Raw genomic sequence first — 22,543 nt, forward strand, 5'->3', positions numbered from 1 at the left:
TTATTAGCACATAATTTCTATGATCTTCTAAACTCATATGTTTATGAATGTTCATATCAAAAATTTCAAGAATCGTAAGTACATATACAAAACTTGAAATTTTGATACGAGCTTTTGAACAAAACTTCGATTTTCAAGTTTTTTTTGTTTTTTTGTTTTTTTTTTTTTTTTTGCATCAAGTATCAAATAAACAAACCTGGCTCTGATACCACTGTTGGGTTTTGAGCATTCTAACACTCATATGGTGTACATGCAACCCTAGAAACCTTGGATCTATGTTTAACTAAGATACATGCAAATAATTATTTTTCCAAGGTTCTTATCCTAACTAGCATGGCATGGGATACTTGAATCAAATAAAACTAGTAGAATTACTTACCTTGTAGTAGTAGTTGATTGCTTGGAGTTTGAGAGCCTAGCACCAATAATATGGATGCCTCAAATGGAAGTCACAAATCACCACAAACTTGGAAACTTGAGAGAATAGTCACAAACTTCTTGAAATCGACCCTCTTGGTTTACACACATCAACTAGTCTTATTTCAAGAACCAAAGCCTCCTTTATATAGTGTGGTGGATTAGGGTTACATCCATGTAAACCCTAATACCCATGCCTTTTCATTTCCATGAGATCCATGGGTTAAAGCACCATGGAGTATCCATAGACTTTCCATGCAAGCCTACCCCATTCCAAATAAGCATTAGCCCACACTATATAAATAAAAGAGCCCATATTTAATTAGTCATACTTTTGATCTCTAAATTAATTCTAAATTAATTATAGATCAACACTAATTAAATAATATGATTTTATATTAATATATTAGAACTTATAATATATTAATAAATCATAACTTATACTATTCTCAAAAGATTATCCGTAAATTGTTCGGGTGAAGTGCAACTCAAATGGACCATGTCGGGTCGGGTCAAGTACATACCAAATATAGTTATGGACTTAGACACTATCTCCAACATTATATTGACCGGACCGGAGGGTCCAACGACTTATGAGGCCAAAGGGTCCTCGATTAGACCGGACCGGAGGGTCCAACGATTTAGACTGGACCGAAGGGTCCAACGAGGTAGACCGGACCGGAGGGTCCAACGAGATACGAGACTGGAGGGTCTCGCTGAGACACATCGACCGGAGGGTCGTACCGAGTTGTAGCCTCGAGTGGCGTATGTGCTGTATGTGGTATTTTGGGGAACTCACTAAGCATTTATGCTTACCGTGTTATGTGATATGTGTTTCAGGTACCAACGAGGATCACGGGAAGGCGCCGGCATGATCTGTATACACTGATGGAGTATTATGTATTTGAGATTCTGGGATATGTTTTATGTGATGACATTTGATACACATGAGATTTTGAGAATATTATATGAGTTTTATTGTGTTTGAAAAATGAAAAATTGTTTTATAACTTACGTTGTTACAAGTTGGTATCAGAGCCTTGGTTTGAGGGATTCGGATGCACCTTAGGGCGTATCTGAACTCAAACTGAGGATTTGAGAAAAAATTTCATAAAAGAAACAATTTTTCTAAAAAGAGTAAAAGATTTTGAGAAAAGCAGAACGGAGCAATGTGTACGATCAGCCAGCGCCCGAACGGTGATTTCCCAAAATACCCTTACATTATGTGTTATTAGATATTATGTGATGTGCTATGCATGCTAGAGTAGGCTAGGCATTCATATTTAGGACTAGAGTGGCCTGATTTGTGATGCCTTAGCCTAGGAGATTACTGGTACTATGAGGTACTTCGAGAGTGAGTAGGTAGCAACGAGGAGCTTATGAGAGGTCTACTGGAGGGTAGCCTATGTTTAGCAAGATATAGAGTACTTGTGATCTGGGATCCTAGGAGGAGGACTTGGGGTGAATACCGATGCGGTGTGGAAGGTAGTATAGGGCCCGTACTACTGAAAACACCGGATCAGTGAGCAGTTCAAGTAAGAATCCTTAGGATGTTGAGGAACAAGTAGGGTTGAGTGATTGAGTGCGAGTATACTCGAGCGAGTCTCTGATTTCTTTTGTGTTGTGTTTCAGAGACATCATGGTGGGTACGCACAACAACCCAGGAGGCAGTGGTACCAGTGGTATCAGTGATGAGGAGATTCGTAGGTTGATTCACGAGGAGGTGGCCGCAACCATTCGAGCTGAGATACCAGAGATGTTTGGGTCTATCAAGACCACGTTGATTGAGACATTTGACGAGCGGTATGCTGCTCTTACCGAGGCTGCTGTTGCTGCAGCCGTCGCCGCTGCCAGGCCACAGGGGGGTGACTCGTTGCTGTACCGGGAGTTCAGCAACACGAAGCCACCAGAGTTTAACGGGACTCAGGATCCGATAGCCGCGATGAGATGGATCTATGACATTGAGGGATGCTTCTACACATGTTCTTGTCCGGAGCATCTGAGCTTGGGAGCGAAGGATTGGTGGAAGTTTGTGACGGCTGATTTCACTTCTGCAGAGATTACAGCGGTGACCTAGGAGAGGTTCACCACCATGTTTCGAGATGAGTATGTTCCCCCGGTGGAGAGGGAACGTTTAGCCTAGGAGTTCTTGTCCCTCAAACAGGGAACTGAGTCGGTGACAGCGATTACGAGGATGTTTCATGAGAGGGCGTTGTTTTGCCCTGAGCATGTATCTACTGAGCAGGCACGTATGAGCCGATATCTGAGCATACCGAGGAGAGGCATCCGTGAGTTCGTGGCGAACTCGACATACCGGACATTTTCCGAGCTCCAGGCGAATGCCCGGAAGAGGGAGATTGAGCTAGAGACTCAGGCCAGGGAGGAGGTCGAGTCTCAGAGGAGGGATAGGCGACAGGCACAGTCTCAGCCGGCAGCCAAGCGGGCAAAGCCCGCTGATTCGAGATCTGGAGGTCCGAAGGGCCGCACTTGCGGGAAGTGCGACAAGAGCCATGAGGGAGTGTGCAGAGCAGGGGTGTGCTACAAGTGTGGCAAGGAGGGGCATTTCGCGAGGGATTGACCCAAGGGGTTTACAGTTTGCTTTCACTGCAACCAGACTGGCCATCGGAAGGCTGAGTGCCCACAACTACTTCAGGGATCAGCACAGGGATCTGCACCTGCTGCTAGAGTTACCGAGGCCCGGCCAGCGAAGGCCGAGGCACCGAAGGCTCGCGGGAGAGCCTTTCAGCTGACAGCGGAGGAGGTCCACGCAGCACCCGATGTCGTGGCTGGTATGTATTCTTTCATTTATTTATATTGAGTTTGACATTTTGTGCTTATATGGTGGTATGCATAGGTACTTTTCTTGTGAGTTTTGTACCTGCTTTGGTGTTATTCAACTCGGGTGCGAGTCGATCTTTCGTGTCATTAGCATTTAGTTAGCACATCAGTATCCGACGAGAGGCGTTGAGTCGACCTCTACGAGTTTCTATAGATGACGAGCGAGCGGTGTATGCTACTAATGTGATTCGAGGATGTGTACTCGAGATTTTCGATGTTGAGTTCCCGATAGATCTGATACCGATTGCGATGGGGGATGTTTGTGTCATCGTGGGCATGGACTGGTTAAGCCGATTCGGAGCTGTTACCGACTGTGAGCGTCAGTTGGTGACCATACGAGACCCTAGAGGGGGAGTACTTACGGTGTATGGCGAGGGTACCTGATCTGAGTCAGCATTTTGTTCGGCTGCCAGAGCGAGACAGAGTCTACAGCAGGGCTGTAGAGGTTTTGTAGCCTATGTGATGGATACACGAGTTGCCGTAGAGAGGTCGAGTACTGTCGGTGAGGTACCGATAGTGCGAGAGTTTCCGGATGTTTTCCCCGAGGAGTTGCCGGGTGTGCCTCCCGAGAGGCAGGTGGAGTTTTGCATCGATTTGGTTCCGGGGGCAGCGCCTATTGCCAAGGCACCCTATCGCCTTGCGCTACCGGAGATGCAGGAGTTATCCTCACAGCTTCAGGAGCTGTTGGGGAAGGGATTCATCCGACCGAGTAGCTCGCCGTGGGGAGCGCCGATCCTTTTCGTCAAGAAAAAGGATGGTTCACACCGGATGTGCATCGATTATCGGGAGTTGAACAAGTTGACGGTCAAGAACCGTTATCCACTACCGAGGATCGACGATCTGTTCGATCAGTTGCAGGGAGCATCTTGGTTTTCCAAGATAGACTTGAGGTCTGGATATCACCAGATGAGGGTGCGTGATGAGGATATCCAGAGGACGACGTTTAGGACTCGTTATGGGCATTACGAGTTCGTGGTGATGCCTTTTGAGCTCACCAATGCACCAGCAGCGTTCATGGATCTCATGAACCGAGTATGCAGGTCGATGTTGGATCGATCGGTGATCGTGTTCATCGACGACATTCTAGTGTATTCGAGATCCAGAGAGCAACATGAGGAGCATCTGAGGGAGATCCTTGGAGTGTTGAGATCAGAGAGGCTTTATGCCAAATTCTCCAAGTGTGATTTTTGGTTACGAGAGGTCCAGTTTTTGGGACATCTCGTTAATCAGAATGGGATATTGGTCGATCCGACCAAGATTGAGGCTGTCATGAGTTGGGAGGTGCCGAGATCCCCCACCGAGATCAGGAGTTTTCTGGGGTTGGCTGGCTACTATCGGAGATTTATCAGAGATTTCTCCAAGATTGTCGTTCCCCTCACCAGATTGACCCGGAAGGGTGTTGCTTTTGTTTGGGGTCCCGAGCAGCAGCCCTCGTTTGAGACTCTTCGCCAGAGATTATGCGAAGCCCCGATGTTAGCCCTTCCGGAGGGAATGGAGGATTTCATGGTGTATTATGATGCGTCTATATCGGGGTTGGGTGCGGTGCTTATGCAGAGAGGGCACGTGATAGCATACACATCGAGGCAGATGAAGCCTCATGAGACAAGGTATCCCACCCACGATTTGGAGTTGGGGGCAGTGGTGTTCGCCCTCAAGATATGGCACCATTATTTGTATGGGGTTCGGTGTACCATATACACGGACCATAAGAGTTTGAAGTATCTGATGGATCAGCCCAACCTGAATATGCGCCAGAGGAGATGGTTGGATGTGGTAAAGGATTACGACTGTGAGATCCTGTACCACCCGGGCAAGGCTAACATGGTAGCCGATGCTCTGAGCCGCAGGGCAGAGAGTGCCCCGATTCGAGATATATGTATGAGGATGACGGTGATGACTCCGGTGTTGGATACCATTCGAGAGGCCCAGGCAGAGGCTGTGAGACCGGAGAACCGCAAAAGGGAGCGGGTGATTGGACAGGTATCCGAGTTTGTGACGGATAGCCGAGGGCTTATGACCTTTCGTGGTCGGATTTGGGTGACATATACGGGTGGGGCACATAGCACTCTGATGGAGGAGGCGCATAGATCGAGATTCTCGATCCATCCCGGGGCCACTAAGATGTATTTGGACCTAAAGAGAGACTACTGGTGGCCCTGTATGAAGAGGGATGTCGCATGGGTAGTAGAGAGGTGTTTGACCTGTCGTTGGGTTAAGGCCGAGCACCAACATCCACATGGCAAATTGCAGCCATTAGAGGTTCCCCAGTGGAAGTGGGAACATATTTCTATGGATTTTATCACCAAATTGCCGAGGACCGCGAGAGGTGCTGATGCAATTTGGGTGATTGTGGACCGGCTGACGAAGAGCGCTCACTTCCTTTCTATCAGTGAGAGCTCTTCTACGGAGAGGCTGGCAGAGACATATGTGAGAGAGGTGGTATCGTGGCATGGAGTTCCGATATCGATTGTGTCAGACCGAGATGTACGTTTCACTTCCAGGTTCTGGAAGAAGTTCCATGAGGAGTTGGGTACGAGATTGCACTTCAGTACTGCTTACCACCCACAGACGGATGGCCAGAGTGAGCGAACGATTCAGATGCTCGAGGACATGCTTCGAGCATGTGTTATGGACTTCGGGGGAAGTTGGGACACATACCTACCTTTGGCTGAGTTTTCTTACAACAACAGCCACCATTCGAGTATTGGTATGCCTCCCTTTGAGCTTTTATATGGGAGGAGGTGTCGGACCCCCATCTGTTGGGGAGAGGTAGGGCAGCGAGTGATGGGTAGCACTGAGATAGTGCTTAAGACTATTGAGCAGATACAACAGGTCAGACAGAGGTTACTGACAGCCCAGAGCCGCCAGAAGATTTATGTGGATAGGCGGCAATCCGAGCTCGAGTTCCAAGTTGGAGACTTTGTACTCCTGAATGTATCTCCTTGGAAAGGAGTGATCCGATTCAGGAAGAGGGGCAAATTGGGGCCCCGATACATTGGTCCTTTCAGGGTGATCGCCAGAGTGGGCAAGGTAGCATACCGTTTAGAGATACCCAAGGAGTTGGGTCAGATCCATGATACCTTCCACGTATCCCAGTTGAGGAAGTGTATAGCCGATGAGACGGCAGTAGTACCGCTAGAGGATATTCAGGTGGATGCGAGTCTGAATTACATTGAGAGGCCAATCGCGATCTTGGATCGGAAGATCAAGGTTCTGAGGAACAAAGAGGTGCCCCTGGTTCAGGTCCAGTGGCAACATTGGAGAGGGTCCGAGCTGACTTGGGAGCCGGAGACGGAGATGCGGGAGCAACATCCAGAGTTGTTTGCAGAATGAGACTTCGAGGGCGAAGTCTGATTCTAGTGGGGGAGAATTGTAACATCCGGATATCCAGGTATCATAATTTAAGTATTTACCTTTGAGTCAAGAAGAGGGACTCGACGAGTTGACGCCAAAACTCGTCGAGTAGGATCGCGACTGATGACTAGGATTAATGAGTGGACTCGACGAGTCTGCGAGTCGACTCGACGAGTCCGTGCTGTTGGCAGAAACCCTAAATCTTTGGGCCTGAGCCCTATTTAAAGGCACTTATGGCCTTCAATTGCGGCTACCCTTCCAGAAGAGAGAACCCTAGTGAGTTTGAGTGTGTAGAGTGAGAGGAAGAGTTATCTTGAGCTTTTTGGTGTGATCTTGCAAAGGAGGAGAAGAGTTCCAGCAAGAAGGACCAGAGGAGGTTGTTGTTCTGAGTTAGTCAAGCAAGGAGCTTCATTCTGAGGTACCAAATCGAACCCCTCTTTTTCCCTATTGTGTAGATTCCATTTTTGGGGTTAGGGCTTGAATCACTTCATTTTTGGGGTCTTGAATGCATCAAATACCTCTTCCTAGTTGTGTTATAGATCTGGACCTTTCTAGGTCCAGAGAGCCAGAAAGTATGAAGCTTTAGTCGAGTAATCATAGGGTTTTGAAGCTAGGAAGCATTAATGGGGTTTCTATGGTATATAATGCAAGATACACCATGCATGGACACCAAGTTCAGACCTTTACGTGACTTTTGAGTGCTAGAAGGCCAGATCTATAAGTTAGAGAAACAAATCTGACCTCAGAAGGTTAAATGAGTGTTGCCATGGAGGAAACTCGCTGAGTCCATAAGAGGACTCGACGAGTCGGATCGGGTTTCCCCGCGATTCGTGATCAGTGGTAACCCGTCGAGTGAGAGGTTAACTCGACGAGTCGAGTGAAGCCTTAGGAGGATTCTGAGGACACGCATGGACTCGCCGAGTCACCTGAGTGCACTCGGCGAGTCTGGTCAAAGTTGGACCGTTGACTGGAGTTGAATTCAGTTGACCTCAGGGTTTGGTCAAACTGATTCAAGTGAGGCCATGGAGGGGTAGAATGGTCTTCTACCCATTCTTTAGAGATGAGAATATAAGAGAGTATTGATTAGAGATATTATCATTTTGATAGGCGGAGGCTAGATCGAGGATATCGAGCACGAGAGTTTACTAGACATCATACGAGGTGAGTCTTCTCACTATACATTACCTAGAGTGGTATTTATATGCAGACCGGAGGGTCTTATGTGTTATGTGTATGATTGAGATTATGTGCATTGTGTTATGTGTATGCTAAGTGTTATATTGACCGGACCGGAGGGTCCAACGATTTAGACCGGACTGAAGGGTCCAACGAGCTAGACCGGACCGGAGGGTCCAACGAGCTACGGGACTGGAGGGTCCCGCTAAGACACATCGACCGGAGGGTCGTACCGAGTTATAGCCTCAAGTGGCGTATGTGCTGTATGTAGTATTTTGGGGAACTACTAAGCATTTATGCTTACCGTGTTATGTGATATGTGTTTCAGGTACCAGCAAGGATCGTGGGAAGACGCCGACATGATCTGTACACACTGATGGAGTATTATGTATTTGAGATTCTGGGATATGTTTTATGTGATGACATTTGATACACATGAGATTTTGAGAATATTATATGAGTTTTATTGTGTTTGAAAAATGAAAAATTGTTTTAAAACTTACGTTGTTACAATATATATATATATATATATATATATATATATATATATATATATATATATATATGATTATGTACTTTGGGAAAATAAAAGTATAAAACGTTTGCAGTAGTTTGAAACACTTTTTAAAATAGTTTGAATCAGTTGAAACAACTTGTTGTGCTTTAAAACTATTAGAAATCGTTTGTAAGCTAACACAAAATTTCTTTGTGTTTTACTTGTATCCTCCCCCCTAAAACATTGGGAAAATAGTGAAAACGTAGGGGTATGAACTCACCTATAGTGCGTGTGCTTGGTCGGACTCGAAGTGATTGCGAATGATCCTCGAGTTGGAATATGTGACGGAAGTCGTATCCTAATAATAATTAAGCACGATATTGTATTTAAATTAATATCTTATTAATTTAAATATATGAATAACTAATTAAAGTGTTAAACAACACTTAAGTATGTAGGAAGAATACTTACAATAGTTTAGGAATTAAATTGGAATGTAGAAAAGGGGTTTTCGGTGAGTAAATAGGTGAATTCGGTCAAGGCTTGATGAATTCGGTGGATGCTTGAAGATTTGAAGATATGAGTGTGTGTTCTTGGTGAATTTATGAAGATTTGGGCAAAGTTTTATGAAGATATGAAGATCCATTGATGAGTTTTGAGAGCAAAATTGGCAAGAATTCGGTGTGAATAAGTGGGAAATGAATTGGGAAATCGGTTATATATATATATATATATATATATATATATATATATATATATATATATATATATATATATATATATATATATATATATGGGAAATCGGTCTTAATGGGTTTGGGCCCTTGTGTGTTCGGTCCTTAATGAGCCATTTTGTGAAGAATTCGGTCATGGCAAGACCGAATTCCCTTCTTGTTGAATGTTGAGACCGAACACACAATTGGAAAAGATTCCAAAAACCGATTTCATGATCTAATTCCTTTTCATGACCGAATTCCCTAATATATGATGTATATTTGTATTTTAAACCTTTTTCTTTTGATTTATATTACATTAAGCTAACCTAAATTAACTTAGGTTTAAATCTAGGCTTAGTTATTTGGCTTATAAACAAGCCCTAATGGTTATAGAGGATACAATGCAACAAGGAGTGCAATGTAGATTCACTTGTTTTAGGTTTGGGTTTAGGCTTTGCTAGGTTTAAAATTTCGAGTTGTGACAGTAGCTCTGGAGGTAACGCCCCTCTCTCACGTTCTCTTTATTTCCATCACCAAAACACATTTGTTGCCCGTGTGCCGCCCACCACACACTCCACCTTATATGATACCTCCACCCTCTATCATCATAATCTTCTTCTAAATCTACCATCTTGTTGGAAACCTGCAGATATGCTGAAATCTTGCAACCTCTTATTCCTTTATTCTTGCCGACAACTTCCAGGTTTGATTTTGCTAGATGAATGATAGGTTTTCAGTTTCAATTGCTTTTAATTTCTCGTTGGAAGCCTCCAGCCAGCAAACCCTAGCGAAATGAAAAAAAAAAGTTTTCTTACCTGATTTGGATGTTGGAACCCGATAGTTTACCGACATAGAACCTGATTGAGTTGTAGGTTTCTTTGTTGGTATCTCACCAGAGAAGAGAGGGATAATAAACTCACTGGGAAAACCACTAAACCTTATAGAAAACATTTTTTTTTCTTTTTGGTAACTCTCTACGCATATGGAGATCAACCATAGAATATGTGATGGTTGATTTAGAGGACCAGTGAAATCGAAGTGCACAAATGCCCATTTTAATTTCATCAGAGTCCATAATGAATAAAAATGAATTTTTTTAGGTTTACTTTTTGTTGACTTTGGTTTTAGTTTAAGGATTTGCTTTTGGTTTGGTTTCTGGTGTCTATATTGGAGGTGGACGGTGGTCGCCGGAGGTGAGGAATTATCGGGTCTGTCAACAAAGAGGGGAGGAAATGACAAGGGTTAGGGGGTGTGACCCAGATCAAAATAACTTCTTTTAATAAGCTAATAATAAATAAAACAATTAAAATAATAGATAAGAGTATAATGGTCATTTTAAGTCGTTTAGGGACCAACAACGCAACAAAATCAAATTTTAGGGACGGTCCGAGTTAAAAAAAAATTAGGAACCAAACATGCAAATTAACCAAAATCAGAGGGACCATCCGTGTAATTTACTCAAACAGTTATTACTTTATGTATCGTTAATAGAATCTTTGATTAATCAAAATTATAGACCTGAAATGTTGACGTTTGGCAAAGTGTGTCCGTCGACATATATATGTTATATTAATCCGAAATTCATAATTTTTTCTGTTTATAAAAAAAATTATATTACTATTAACAATTAACAATATATGATAACACTAAGATTGTGTTTAACGCTACAACTAGTTTATTTTTCGATTTTTTTTAATTATTATATTTGACAACCTAAAAAATAACTTTTAAGTTAGTTTTTCATTAGCTTTTCTATAATTTTTTAAATATACTTTTAATTAATTACAAAAAAATATATTTTTCTAAATGTATATTTCAACTAGTTTTTATCGAACATTGTTTTTTATCAGTCAGTTTATAAGATATTAATTAACTTTTCACCTAAACATAATTTAATAAGAAGGTTCTCCAATACATGGTACATTCATTTTTATTTTAAATGACATTTATTTACCATATTAATTGTATTGTGATATCACTTAAATTTCATAATATCTTACTGTACTGAAATAATTTTTTCATCTAGTATTTATTTGAATGTGTTCAAAGATCAAGTTAATATTATGTAATATCCATGCTGTTCTAAAAAAATATTATGTAATATGCAAATAATATCTAATGAATTATTACGCGTCAGTTTGATACTTGTATAATATTCTCATTCTAATGTGTCGGTTTGACACTGTGTAATATTTAATCGATATCAAACAAATCTATGTAATAATTATGCGTTTAAAGGTAAATGATTATTTATTTTTATTTTGTAAAAGTATAACATAATAGATTAATATATCGAATAAGTTTGTATTGATATGAAAAGCATGTGTGGACCCGGTGAGCGTGGCCTACTTATTTGCCCTTAACCTTTCCCGTTTCCCGTCCCCACTTCGAATTTAACTTATCCGACCATCCAATTTACCTTTTTGTCCTTCTATCTTTTCATGGATTTGTAAAATGATATATATCCATAAAAGTATGAAGTATAAACCATTAACAATTTAATCTTTCAAACACACAAAATATATATAAATATTAAAATTTAAGAGTTAAACAAACATTAAAATGATACAAGTGGATTTGAAACACTGCTATTCTATTCAATTAATGAGTTATTTTACGATGTTACATGACTTGTTTTGCATCATTCATAAAAAGATGACCAGTGGCGGAGCCAAAGTCAAAGTAAAGGGGCATCCTAAATTTTTTTCGGGTGGCCCAATTTTTTTTCCGGGGTACTTGGGTTTCCAATGTTCGGTTTCGGTTTTAAACCTAAACCTTAATCGAATCCTTAGATAACCTCAAGTTTTGTTATATAAACATGAAGTTGAAGTATCTTTTGATACTTGAATTGATGTGTGAATCAAAACATATATCGGATGAAGCATGAGGATATCAGGTTAATATAATGGACGAAAATGCCTGAATTTACATGTGTTTGGCGACGTGGGATAGAATAGCTGGGAAAATAAAAATAAAAGGTAAACAAACAACATATAAGGAGGGAGATTTGATCCTGAGACCTCTCATTCTATATACTAGCGCCTTACCCAGCAGACCACATGTTTGTTTGTTTTTATAAGTGAAAGGAAATGTATATAAAATGAAATTTTCCTAGAAAAATTACACTACCGAAATTTTTTTGAGGGGTATCCCGTGCTACCCCGGGCTCTAGATTGGATCTGCCCATGAAGATGACCATAATCTCCTTATGGTTAGAAGCCTCTGAATACTTGGGAATCATTTTCAAATGAAGTAGACTCGCTTAACATTCACCATAATCATTTGTTTCACGCAACAAATTTTATGTCAGAGGACCACGAACTAAACCTACTAGGCCATCCGGAGTACCGGCAACGAGCTCTCTCATGGTCTAGGTGGCAATGACCACAGACCGTGAACACCACCCCGGTGGTTCGTGTTCGGTCGTGGTCGTGGTTAATTGTGGTGTACAACGACCAATAGGAAGAAGGTGATGTTTGATTTCGTCTGGGTGGTGCTCCTGTGACGAAGACGGCTCCTGTGAAGAAATTTTGGTTTTCAAAATTAGGGTTTTTTGGTTTTGGTTTTTGATTTGCCTGTGAAGAAGACGGCAAGAGGTTATTATTCTGGATACAAAATTAAAAGACATATTTATATATTTATTTATTTAGACTTCAAATAATTGATTTTAGAAAAATCAATTAGGAATAGGGACATGGATTAACTTTTTTAATCAATATATTTGTTTTTAAGTTTATGAATGAAAAACTAATTAAAACTAAATTAATGTAATCTTTTTTATTGAATGAAAAATAGTTTTTTTTTTTAAATCTATGTTTTATTATATTTTAATGTATTTTTGAATTAAATTAAATTAAAAAAAAATTGAAATGTAATGGTGTGTTTAGTGGTAGGTATCTCATGGTTAGTGGTGAGTATTGTGGTGATGACGTGGCATCCACCACTATAGTGGTTAGTGGTGAGTATAACGGATGGTCTAATTCACAATAACGATTACTTTTATGACTATATACGTTAAGTATGAAATTAGTAGCACGAAACACTCGTGTCTTTTCTTTTGTTTCTAAAAAAGTATGTAATAAAAAATGGCCGATAATAAAGATGGTGATTCTTTTATTATTATTATTATTATTATTATTATTATATTTATTATTATTATTATTATTATTATTATTATTATTATGTAATTAATATTAGAAACATAATTGTTATTTTTTTAAAACGTATCTCTTTAAAATCATATTCATATCTTTAAAACGGTATAAAACGCTTCATAATATATAAATAAGTTGGTAAAAGAATACAAACGTGCATATAAAACGCCTTCATAAACGTATCAGAACGTCTTATAGATGTTTTAAAACGTCTTTATAGATGTAGCAATACGTAATAAAATGATTCTATACATGTATAAAAAACATATATATACAATTGAAGTAAATACATAATAATAATAATAATAATAATAATAATAATAGTATTTTATACATTAAATGGTGAGTATAAACATAAAAAATGTTTCAGCCTAGTGGTAAGCTCATGATTGTTGGCCAAGAGGTTGCTAGTTCAAATAAAAACTTTATGCGTATAAAAAAACATCATTTATATTTATAAAAAAAACTTATAAAAACTTATTTATACATTAAAAAAATACTAATACGTTTTTATACATATTAAAAACATATTTATATAAATTAAATATATATTTATATATTTTAATGTTTTAAAAACATATTCATATGTGTTTATATATTTAAAAACATATTTATATTTATTTATACGTTTTAAAATGTATAAATACATATTTTGAAATATATATATATATATATATATATATATATATATATATATACACGCTTTTATAAAAATAAATATAAATATCTCTTTCGTAAAAAATATAATAATAATAATAATAATAATGATAATAATAATAATAATAATTGTAGTATATTTGGTTACTAGGTGTGAGACCCGTATATTATACGAGTTTATTAAAAATAAAAAAGTTTAATATCAATACGTAAACATTAAACATTTTATAAAGTAATTGAAAAAAGAAAGTAAATCAATGAGTTTGTAACATTTTTGTGAATTTATTCTAAAGTTAATAAAATGATAACCTTACATAAATAGAATGAGAACTTTCCATATATATAATCGTAAATTTTAGAAATTTAATGTAAAAAAGGAAAAACCTCAAAAAATGACAAGTGGAAAATAAAAAAATAAAAGAAAACCAAAAAAAGTTATGCGGCAAAATGAAGGAGAAGAAGACACGTGACAAAAAAAACCTTCATTTATTAGAGATGATATTTTATATTAAATAATTTAGTGTAAATAACAACAAACGCGTTTCAGCCTAGTGGTAGGTTGTTTGGGATTTGGTGGTTGCCACCTTGTAGGTGACGAGTTCGAAACTCTCGTTGTAACCTCTCTTCTCTTCTTTTATCATTGATTTTTAAAATAAAGGAATGCCATCTCATCGCTAAGTGGGGCTACATGTGACATCCCCATTTTCACGGTCATAAAAGACCGATTTTGTTTATGCTTTGTTTAAAAATCAGAGTAACATTTTAAATAAAAGTGTTGCGGAATTTGTTCCCAAAATAAAATTATGATAAAGACTTATCAAAGCATTTCCGTAGAAATGTATTTCATTAAAAACATCGGGATGTCATGTTCGATACAGATCAAAAGCATAAACAGTACAATATAGCCTTACTACATTTATTCATAATCTCTCATCCCAAACATCATATCTATGCTCGTGCGCCACTACCTGTAATACAAGAAACTGAGTGGGTCAGGCTTGGGAGCCTGGTGATCACATAGGGTTTTCAACCCACAATAAATAAGTTTATTAATTTCATCAATCAACAATAACCCGATTACCCGTTCCCGTTATCCTCACATTACGTCCCTAAAACACCTATCATAAGGGACCTAGACTAAGGATCAATATCGGGATGGACACTACTGCCAAGGGGTTTCCTTAGCAATAAATGTCCTAAAGGCAACCATGAGGGGGATGGAGTACACCGGTGAACACATCGTTCACAAACACCTACAGGTTGCGAGCCTGCTAGCGTTCCACTAGACTGTCTAGAAGAGTCCGTGGTCGTCATCCATACTCCGCTAGATGACAGAATCAACAACAACAACATCGAGGTCTCTCATCATTTTATCACACATCGTCTTATTACATCTACCCATGTTTTACCCCAACATTTTTTTTGTAGATATAAAATACATATACAGTTTAAATTATTTAAAACATGTATAAAAATCTTTCATCGGTATAGGCAGCAAGTATTCAGATAATATGCACACATAGCACGTAATTAATATAAAATACTTCATATCTATGTGTAAGATGAAAGTAACTATGCACTCACCTGATTAGGTGGTGACTCGGTATTTGAACAGCACTTCGTTATCTCAAAACAATTTTTCCTTGACCAAAACCTAGTATTAATACCACTAGAGTTTAGTTTTAACGTTAACCGTGACTAATTAATAGTCTAGCTATTATTATTATTATATAAGCGTTAAATAACACTCAATATATAAATAATAATAGCCCAAATAATTATTTTAAGGACTAATAACATTACTATAATTATTTAAAAGTTATATTAAAAATTTCGTAGGCGTACCTTACTTACAGCGGGTTTTTCTCAAAACCGGGCTTCGCTGGAACAGCGTTTCCGAGCCGAAAGATTCTTTTCTCGGGACTCCGGGAGCCTCGGAACTTCCTTCGGGTGCTAGGGGGTTTACCTAGACTTTTAGGGGCTCAAGGGAGCTTAGAGAGAGAGTTTAGAGAGAGAAAGTGGAAGAGGAAAGGTGTAAGAAATGAGAGAACCCGACACTTCTATTTATAGTGAGTTGGGGCATGTGGTGGCCTTCTGGTGGTGCCACTTGTCCAAATTCTGGTGGTGTCACATGTCCAATTTCTGGTGGTGCCATGTGTCCAATTTCTGGTGGTACCACATGTCTAATTTCTGGTGGTGCCACGTCACCCAATATCGCGTATCGGCCTCCCGACTTAGAAAAATCATAACTCTCGCATACGAGCTCCGTTTTTGACGTTATTTATATCCACGCGAAGGCGGGAACGTAATCTACAACTTTCGTTTAGACTCCGTTGGCTAATTTTGAATTTATTTTAAAATTTATATTTTTAACAGGCCGGGACAGGATTGGTCCGTTAAAAATTCATAACTTCTTCATCCGACGTCCGTTTTCGTCTGTCTTTTTATTGTTACGCCACAATTAAAGAGCTCTTCGATTCTCATTTAGGTCGTGTCGGCTAAAAACTCGCTTTATCATAAATTCGCTATTCACGCTTCCCGGTATCGTGCCGGTTCCGTCGTGAAACTTCGTCGGGTCATAACTTCTTCGTTATAACTCGGATTTCGGCGTTCTTTATATCTCCGGAATCCTTGTTTTGACGACTACAACTTTATGTAAAGAGGCTTATCTCATATTTTAATTTTGACGCTTATTTTTATTCTTTATTAATTATACATTTATAATTAAATAATAAGCACATAAATTCACAAAATACTCAGATATTTCGTTTTTATTACATCAAAAGAGTTACAGTAGTTGACCTAGACTATTACATCGTCTAAAAATGCTTAGCCCCGAAACCCGGGCGTTACACTACAGCAGCCCAACTCTTATGTGGCACGCCAAGTATGCATGTAACCGGTTACCAACCGGGTAACCGACTAGGACTAAAATGCAAAAGCATTCTCAATTTTCAGGCTTGACTGAACATAAAAGTCATCAAAGGGTAAAATCGAATATTTTTTGAAAACTTAAGGGCTTTTATGACATTATCCCTAAACCAAAATCCTTTTTTTAACCATTTATACCGAACATTTTTTTGTTATTTGGTTGGAATTCCCACTTTGAAGGTTACATTCGGTAACCCTTGACACCAGTGAGCTCACTAGAAACAACAATCGACCCTAAGCTCCACCCTCTCACTACCGTGTTTTTTGATCCCATGTCCTTGGCTAACTAATGACCAATAAAAAAACCAAAAAAAGTTATGTGGCAAAATGAAGGAGAAGAAGACATGTGACAAAAAAAACCTTCATTTATTAGAGAGAATACTTTATATTAAATAATTTAGTGTAAATAACAACAAACGCGTTTCAGCCTAGTGGTAGGTTGTTTGGGATTTGGTGGTTGCCTCCTTGTAGGTGACGAGTTCGAAACTCTCGTTGTAACCTCTCTTCTCTTATTTTATCATTGGTTTTTAAAATAAAGGAATGTCACCTCATCGCTAAGTGGGGCTACAGCAGCCCAACTCCTATGTGGCACGCCAAGTATGCATGTAACCGGTTACCAATCGGGTAACCGACTAGGACTAAAATGCAAAAACATTCTCAAATTTCAGGCTTGACTGAACATAAAAGTCATCAAAGGGTAAAATCGAATATTTTTTGAAAACTTAAGGGCTTTTATGACATTAGCCCTAAACCAAAATCCTTTTTTTAACCATTTATACCGAACATTTGTTTCTTCATTTTTTGTTATTTGGTTGGAATTCCCACTTTGAAGGTTACATTCGGTAACCCTTGACACCAGTGAGCTCACTAGAAACAACAATCGACCCTAAGCTCCACCCTCTCACTACCGTGTTTTCTGATCCCATGTCCTTGGCTAACTAATGACCGGAAATGAGACGATCGAGGCCACAGTTAAGGCCATTAGAGAGCCAAAGGAGAGCGTAATAATAATTAGGAAGAGGAGGTTGGTGCAGAAGGGTTTACTTGAGATAGGTACTTAAATCCAATCGGTTTGTTTCTTTATTGGCAAGTGATGATTGTTTGAATGATCAAGATAAAATTCAAAGACACTTGTTTCTAAGATGGTTGTTCCTGATAATACTTTGACGAAGGAAGTTGATCCTAGCATAATGTTAGCTTTCATCTTGTTTTTAAATATATTAAAAGAACGAACATGATATTAAACCCTTAAACGCTTTTTATCATTACCATTGTGTTGTCTGCATCTTTGAACTTTCTTGTGATCTGTTGCTAGGTAGCCTCCTGGATGCTTGATAGGTGTTGGGTTGTTCTTTTTTCCTAATGTCGAAACAGGAAGGCACGCTGCAAAAAATAGACAAATGTTAGGTTAGAAAGCTATACCGAGGGATAGACCAATATTGCTATCTGATGCCTAAACTAGATGTCAAGTATGAAACTTGTTAAATTGCTAATCATAAGAATCGTTGTACCTCTTTCAATTATCGAAGCTTACTTTTATAGGCTTCCTAGAAAGGAATTATACAGGCTCTTGCAGGGTCCGCGTAAGGACAACTGCTTGTATTGTAGCTCTTTATATTTGTTTATTACGATTATGTGTACATTGCACCTTTCCTAGGATATGTTTGTTCCAAGGTTTTTTGTCCAACATATATTGTCATTGACCCATGGTTAATTCTTGTACAATAACGAATACCTCTGACAGTTGCCTCTGAGAGTGATCAGGTCGGTATTTGATTGCTTGGGCGACCCGGGTACACCATTATGATTAGTGATCACACCTTCTGTATTAGTATGAACTTTTTTTTGAAACAGAAAATCTGATCTACTCCTAAACTACTCCTTAAATCCACATATGTCCACAAAGGGACTTGAACCCTCAACCTCATGGAGGGAGGGCAACACCGGATACCGTTAGGCTAGAAGCCCTTTTGGTTATTAATATGAACTAATTGACATATTTGTTTCTATATTAGTATATTAATGTTGGAAGGTTTTTGGTCTTTCTTTAGGAACATAACGTTGTTTTTGTTAGGGTTTTTGCTTAGGTACGTTCATCATTCATCCATGGATACAATTGAATGTATGACATGTTTCCATGATTATGTTAATTGATAGATTCCACGATAACTTTGGTTTTATGAAACATGTTTTTAATTCAGTTCTGTTTAATGCTTGCTTTTGACAAATGATGAGCTTTACTCTCTAATATAACAATTCATGTCTTTCTTGTTGACAAAAAATCGTTGATTTCCTTTTTCGTTCATCAATGGAGCTCAGTTATTGTATATTTTTTTTTATAGATGGATGGTTATATATTGGTGATTTATAGAAGGTGGATTGTAGTTTATCAAAGTGTTTTTTATATGCTTGATACTAGGAGATGTGTTATGCAGTTTTAAGAAGGTATTGTAGGATCGAGTAGGTTACTTCTCAGCAACAATAGTACCTTGGTTATGAAGGCGGAGAGTAAACATGAAACCGATGCCATTCCAGAAAGAACAAGAGTAAAGAAATTTTTTTACCCCAAAGATCTTGATGATTATGTGAGGACTTCCAGTCAGTATAGAAACATTTCCACATACCAAGCGTCATATAAATTGTTTTCGGTGTTATATACATCCATCTAACAATATCAATCTTCGAAAAAATTTATACCCTTTGTTTAGGTGACCTCACATGAATTGTTTTCCGTGTTATATACAATCATATAACAATACCAAGCTAGGAAAAAAACCATTTTTATAACCTATGGTCATTTGGATGAACTCATGAAAATGAGGGTTTTTAAAAAAAAAAAGGAAAGATAACCTGAAACTGCTAATCAAGCAAAATGAAAAATTGAAAAATATTTAGTTTAAATTGGTAATAAAAGAAACCTTTTAGTTTAAATTGGAAAAAACGTAAAAAGTTTATGATTTTTTTTTGGTTGGCTAAAAAGACACCCTAATTTACTATATAGACACCCAAATTAATTTTTGAAATAATTTTATTGGTTGAAATTTCATTGTTTTCCGAAAAAGTTGATTATAAATAGTTAATTATAGGTTGACTTTTTATAAAAGTAAAAATAGGGTGTCTAAGGGGTGTCTTATTAGCAACAACCTTTTTTTTAGATTTAACTCTATACAATAAAGCCTAAGGATGTGACATCATCTCAGAGGAAGGTCTTAACATACTAGTCGGTCCAATAGCATACATAAGTTATTGTAGAATGAGATCTTGTGTGATCTAGTCGTCTAGATCGTTTTTCTCGTGTAGAATCTTAAGATAGTAAAATTTAAAATTATGATCGAGATCTTAGCAACCATAGTAGATCTTAGGACGTTAGACATAATTTTGTAAACTAACATTGGTTGTGCATATAAATAAAAGGGTCCTGTAAATAAAACTTTTGCATGTGTTTATTTGTAGATAAGTTAGTAAAATATATTGTTTGGATTTTGAATGTGTATTTTAATCAGTGTTGCAGAAATCGGCCTTGGCGGCCGATTAATCGGCGATTAATCGTTTGACGGCCTTAAACTGATTACGATTAGGGTGTTTGGCGGAAATTGGTCAAAATCGGTCAAAGTCGGCCTTGGCGGTCATAGGCAAGAATTTTTTAAAAATTTCAAAAAAATTTAATTTTCAAATTTTACACCAAAATTTTAAATTTTCAAATTTTTATGCTTTCAAATTTTAAAATATTAAACTAAAATTTTCAAATTTTTAAAATTTTAAATTTTCAAATACTTGGTTTTTTAGGGAAACTATTTTTTTAAATGATTTTATTAATAATTAAGGGTCCTCGATTAATCTCCGATTAATCCCTTATCGCCAGTCGACCGCCGAGCTACCGCCGAACGATTTTTACGACCTTGATTTTTATATACAAGGACATTTGAAATTTAAACCTTTTTCTAATGTTTTTCAGAAAGAACCATATGTACTCTTGTTTGTAGGCAAGTCTCCGCTCAACAAACGACTGTGTTACTTTTTTGAAAACAAAAAAATCTAATTTTTAAATGTTTGTATAAGTTAAAGAAATTAATGATACAAAACAGATTTATACGTTTATTTTATGTAAATGTGGAATTTCGTAAGGTTTTTTTCTTTTTGCCAACCCCTGTACAAAATATTTATGTAAATATCAATCTTCAAGATGCGAAGGGTAAAATGGGGAAAAAGATATTTTAAGCAGCAGGGGCCAGGGGGGAGTGCATGTGAGAAGTACTACTGGCTGATCAACTGGCGCTTACGTCTTTACTCAACTGCTTCGCTGTTTGCCCTCACCATTATTTGCCTTGAACACGTGGCATTTGCTTCCGTTATTTATTTTATTAAATTTACCAATTATAAGATTTTATGCCCATAAAATATATCTTAGAGTGGTTATAGGCTTGATATACAAACTACAGTTACATCTACTCTAATAATCTACTCTAATAATCTATTCTAACAAATAAATGTTTTTTTTTCTACATGTCACACTCTCATTCAATTTGCCAAATGTCATTTTGTGGTTATTTTGAATTAATTTCTTTTCCACATGTTATTTTATGAGTTTTTCTATTTTAATAAATTCCACATAATACTTTAATGTAATAATTACAATAAATATAGTAATAAATGAATATCATTTTCATTAATGGACTTACCTTCTTATTTCAAAATTTCCAAATTAAAGCTCATTAGTTTATTTTGTTTATTTATTTAAATTTAAAAGAAAAATCAATTTCAATAATTCATTATTTTTCATATTTTCTTATAAATCCAAAGTTTTTAAATATTTATACCTTTATATTTATTTTTTTAATTAACCCATGTAATACATGAGTCTTACACCTAGTATGTAATACATTTTAGTTGATTGGTTTTAGAGGTTTCTAAAGATAAGAAAAACAAAAACAAATTAATATGCCCACATGGCAGACATGTTGGAAGGGTTTTTCCGAGCATGATGGACCCAACCTTGTCATATCATCGTTTACCTTTGAATCCATGTAAAATATAAAATGTTGGGATAATTAACCGGTGACCAACAAGTTTAATGATGTATTCTACAAAAAAAATGATTGTGGACCAAACGAGTACAAAACTAAAAGTTAATTTGGTCAAAATGATATAAAATGCATGTTTGATAGTTGTTATTGAATCAAATCTAACTGAGTCAAGGTCTGACAGAATCAGACCCAACTTTTTATCAGATCTGACATATCAAAGGCTATAAGATTGAAATAGATGTTTCTAGTTGTATCAGATTGTCTAAATCTAATCGAGTCTGATTCAACATCTTATCAAACCCAGTAAAAAACATATCAAACACATACTTTACAATTAAAAAAAAAAGATAATCGATAAAAGTTATGATTGTCATGCCAACCACGTTAACCTAACCTAACATGTTGGACTGCTAAAGATTTCTTTTAAGGTAACACAAGTAGAAAATATGATAGGCAGTAAGGAATCTAGAAAAAGGTGAGAAAATTACTTGGGAGGATAATTATATTTTCGTTTTTTCACGTTTAGTCAACCTTTTTTATACATATTTGACAATTTAACTTATTAAATGTGTTCACATATTACCATTATCACATGTTATCTAAGGTGACAATGATAACATGTGAACACATTTAACAAGTTAAATGATCAAATACGTATAAAAAAAGTGTCTAAATGTGAACACTTTTTTTACAAAATTTTAAGACTTTTTATAATTTTTTACAACATTTTTATTATATTTTTTTCTTCTAGATTTTTCTAATACAATTATTATTTTTTTA

At 37.3% G+C, this 22,543-nt stretch overlaps 1 long non-coding RNA gene across 1 annotated transcript; it reads right to left on the minus strand.

Annotated features, from left to right (window-relative positions):
• Positions 1 to 14,590: 14,590 nt before the first annotated feature.
• On the minus strand, positions 14,591 to 15,828 carry LOC145119083 (uncharacterized). Its single transcript, XR_013713655.1, has 3 exons — positions 15,654 to 15,828; positions 15,393 to 15,462; positions 14,591 to 14,776 (listed from the first exon to the last, which is right to left on the minus strand). It is a non-coding gene; the product is annotated as an uncharacterized LOC145119083 (long non-coding RNA).
• Between the last annotated feature and the right edge of the window lie 6,715 nt (positions 15,829 to 22,543).

This window comes from Lactuca virosa, chromosome 6 (genome assembly GCF_052849685.1).
Source record: "Lactuca virosa cultivar CGN04683 chromosome 6, Lactuca_virosa_CGN04683_v6, whole genome shotgun sequence".
NCBI lineage: Eukaryota > Viridiplantae > Streptophyta > Magnoliopsida > Asterales > Asteraceae > Lactuca > Lactuca virosa.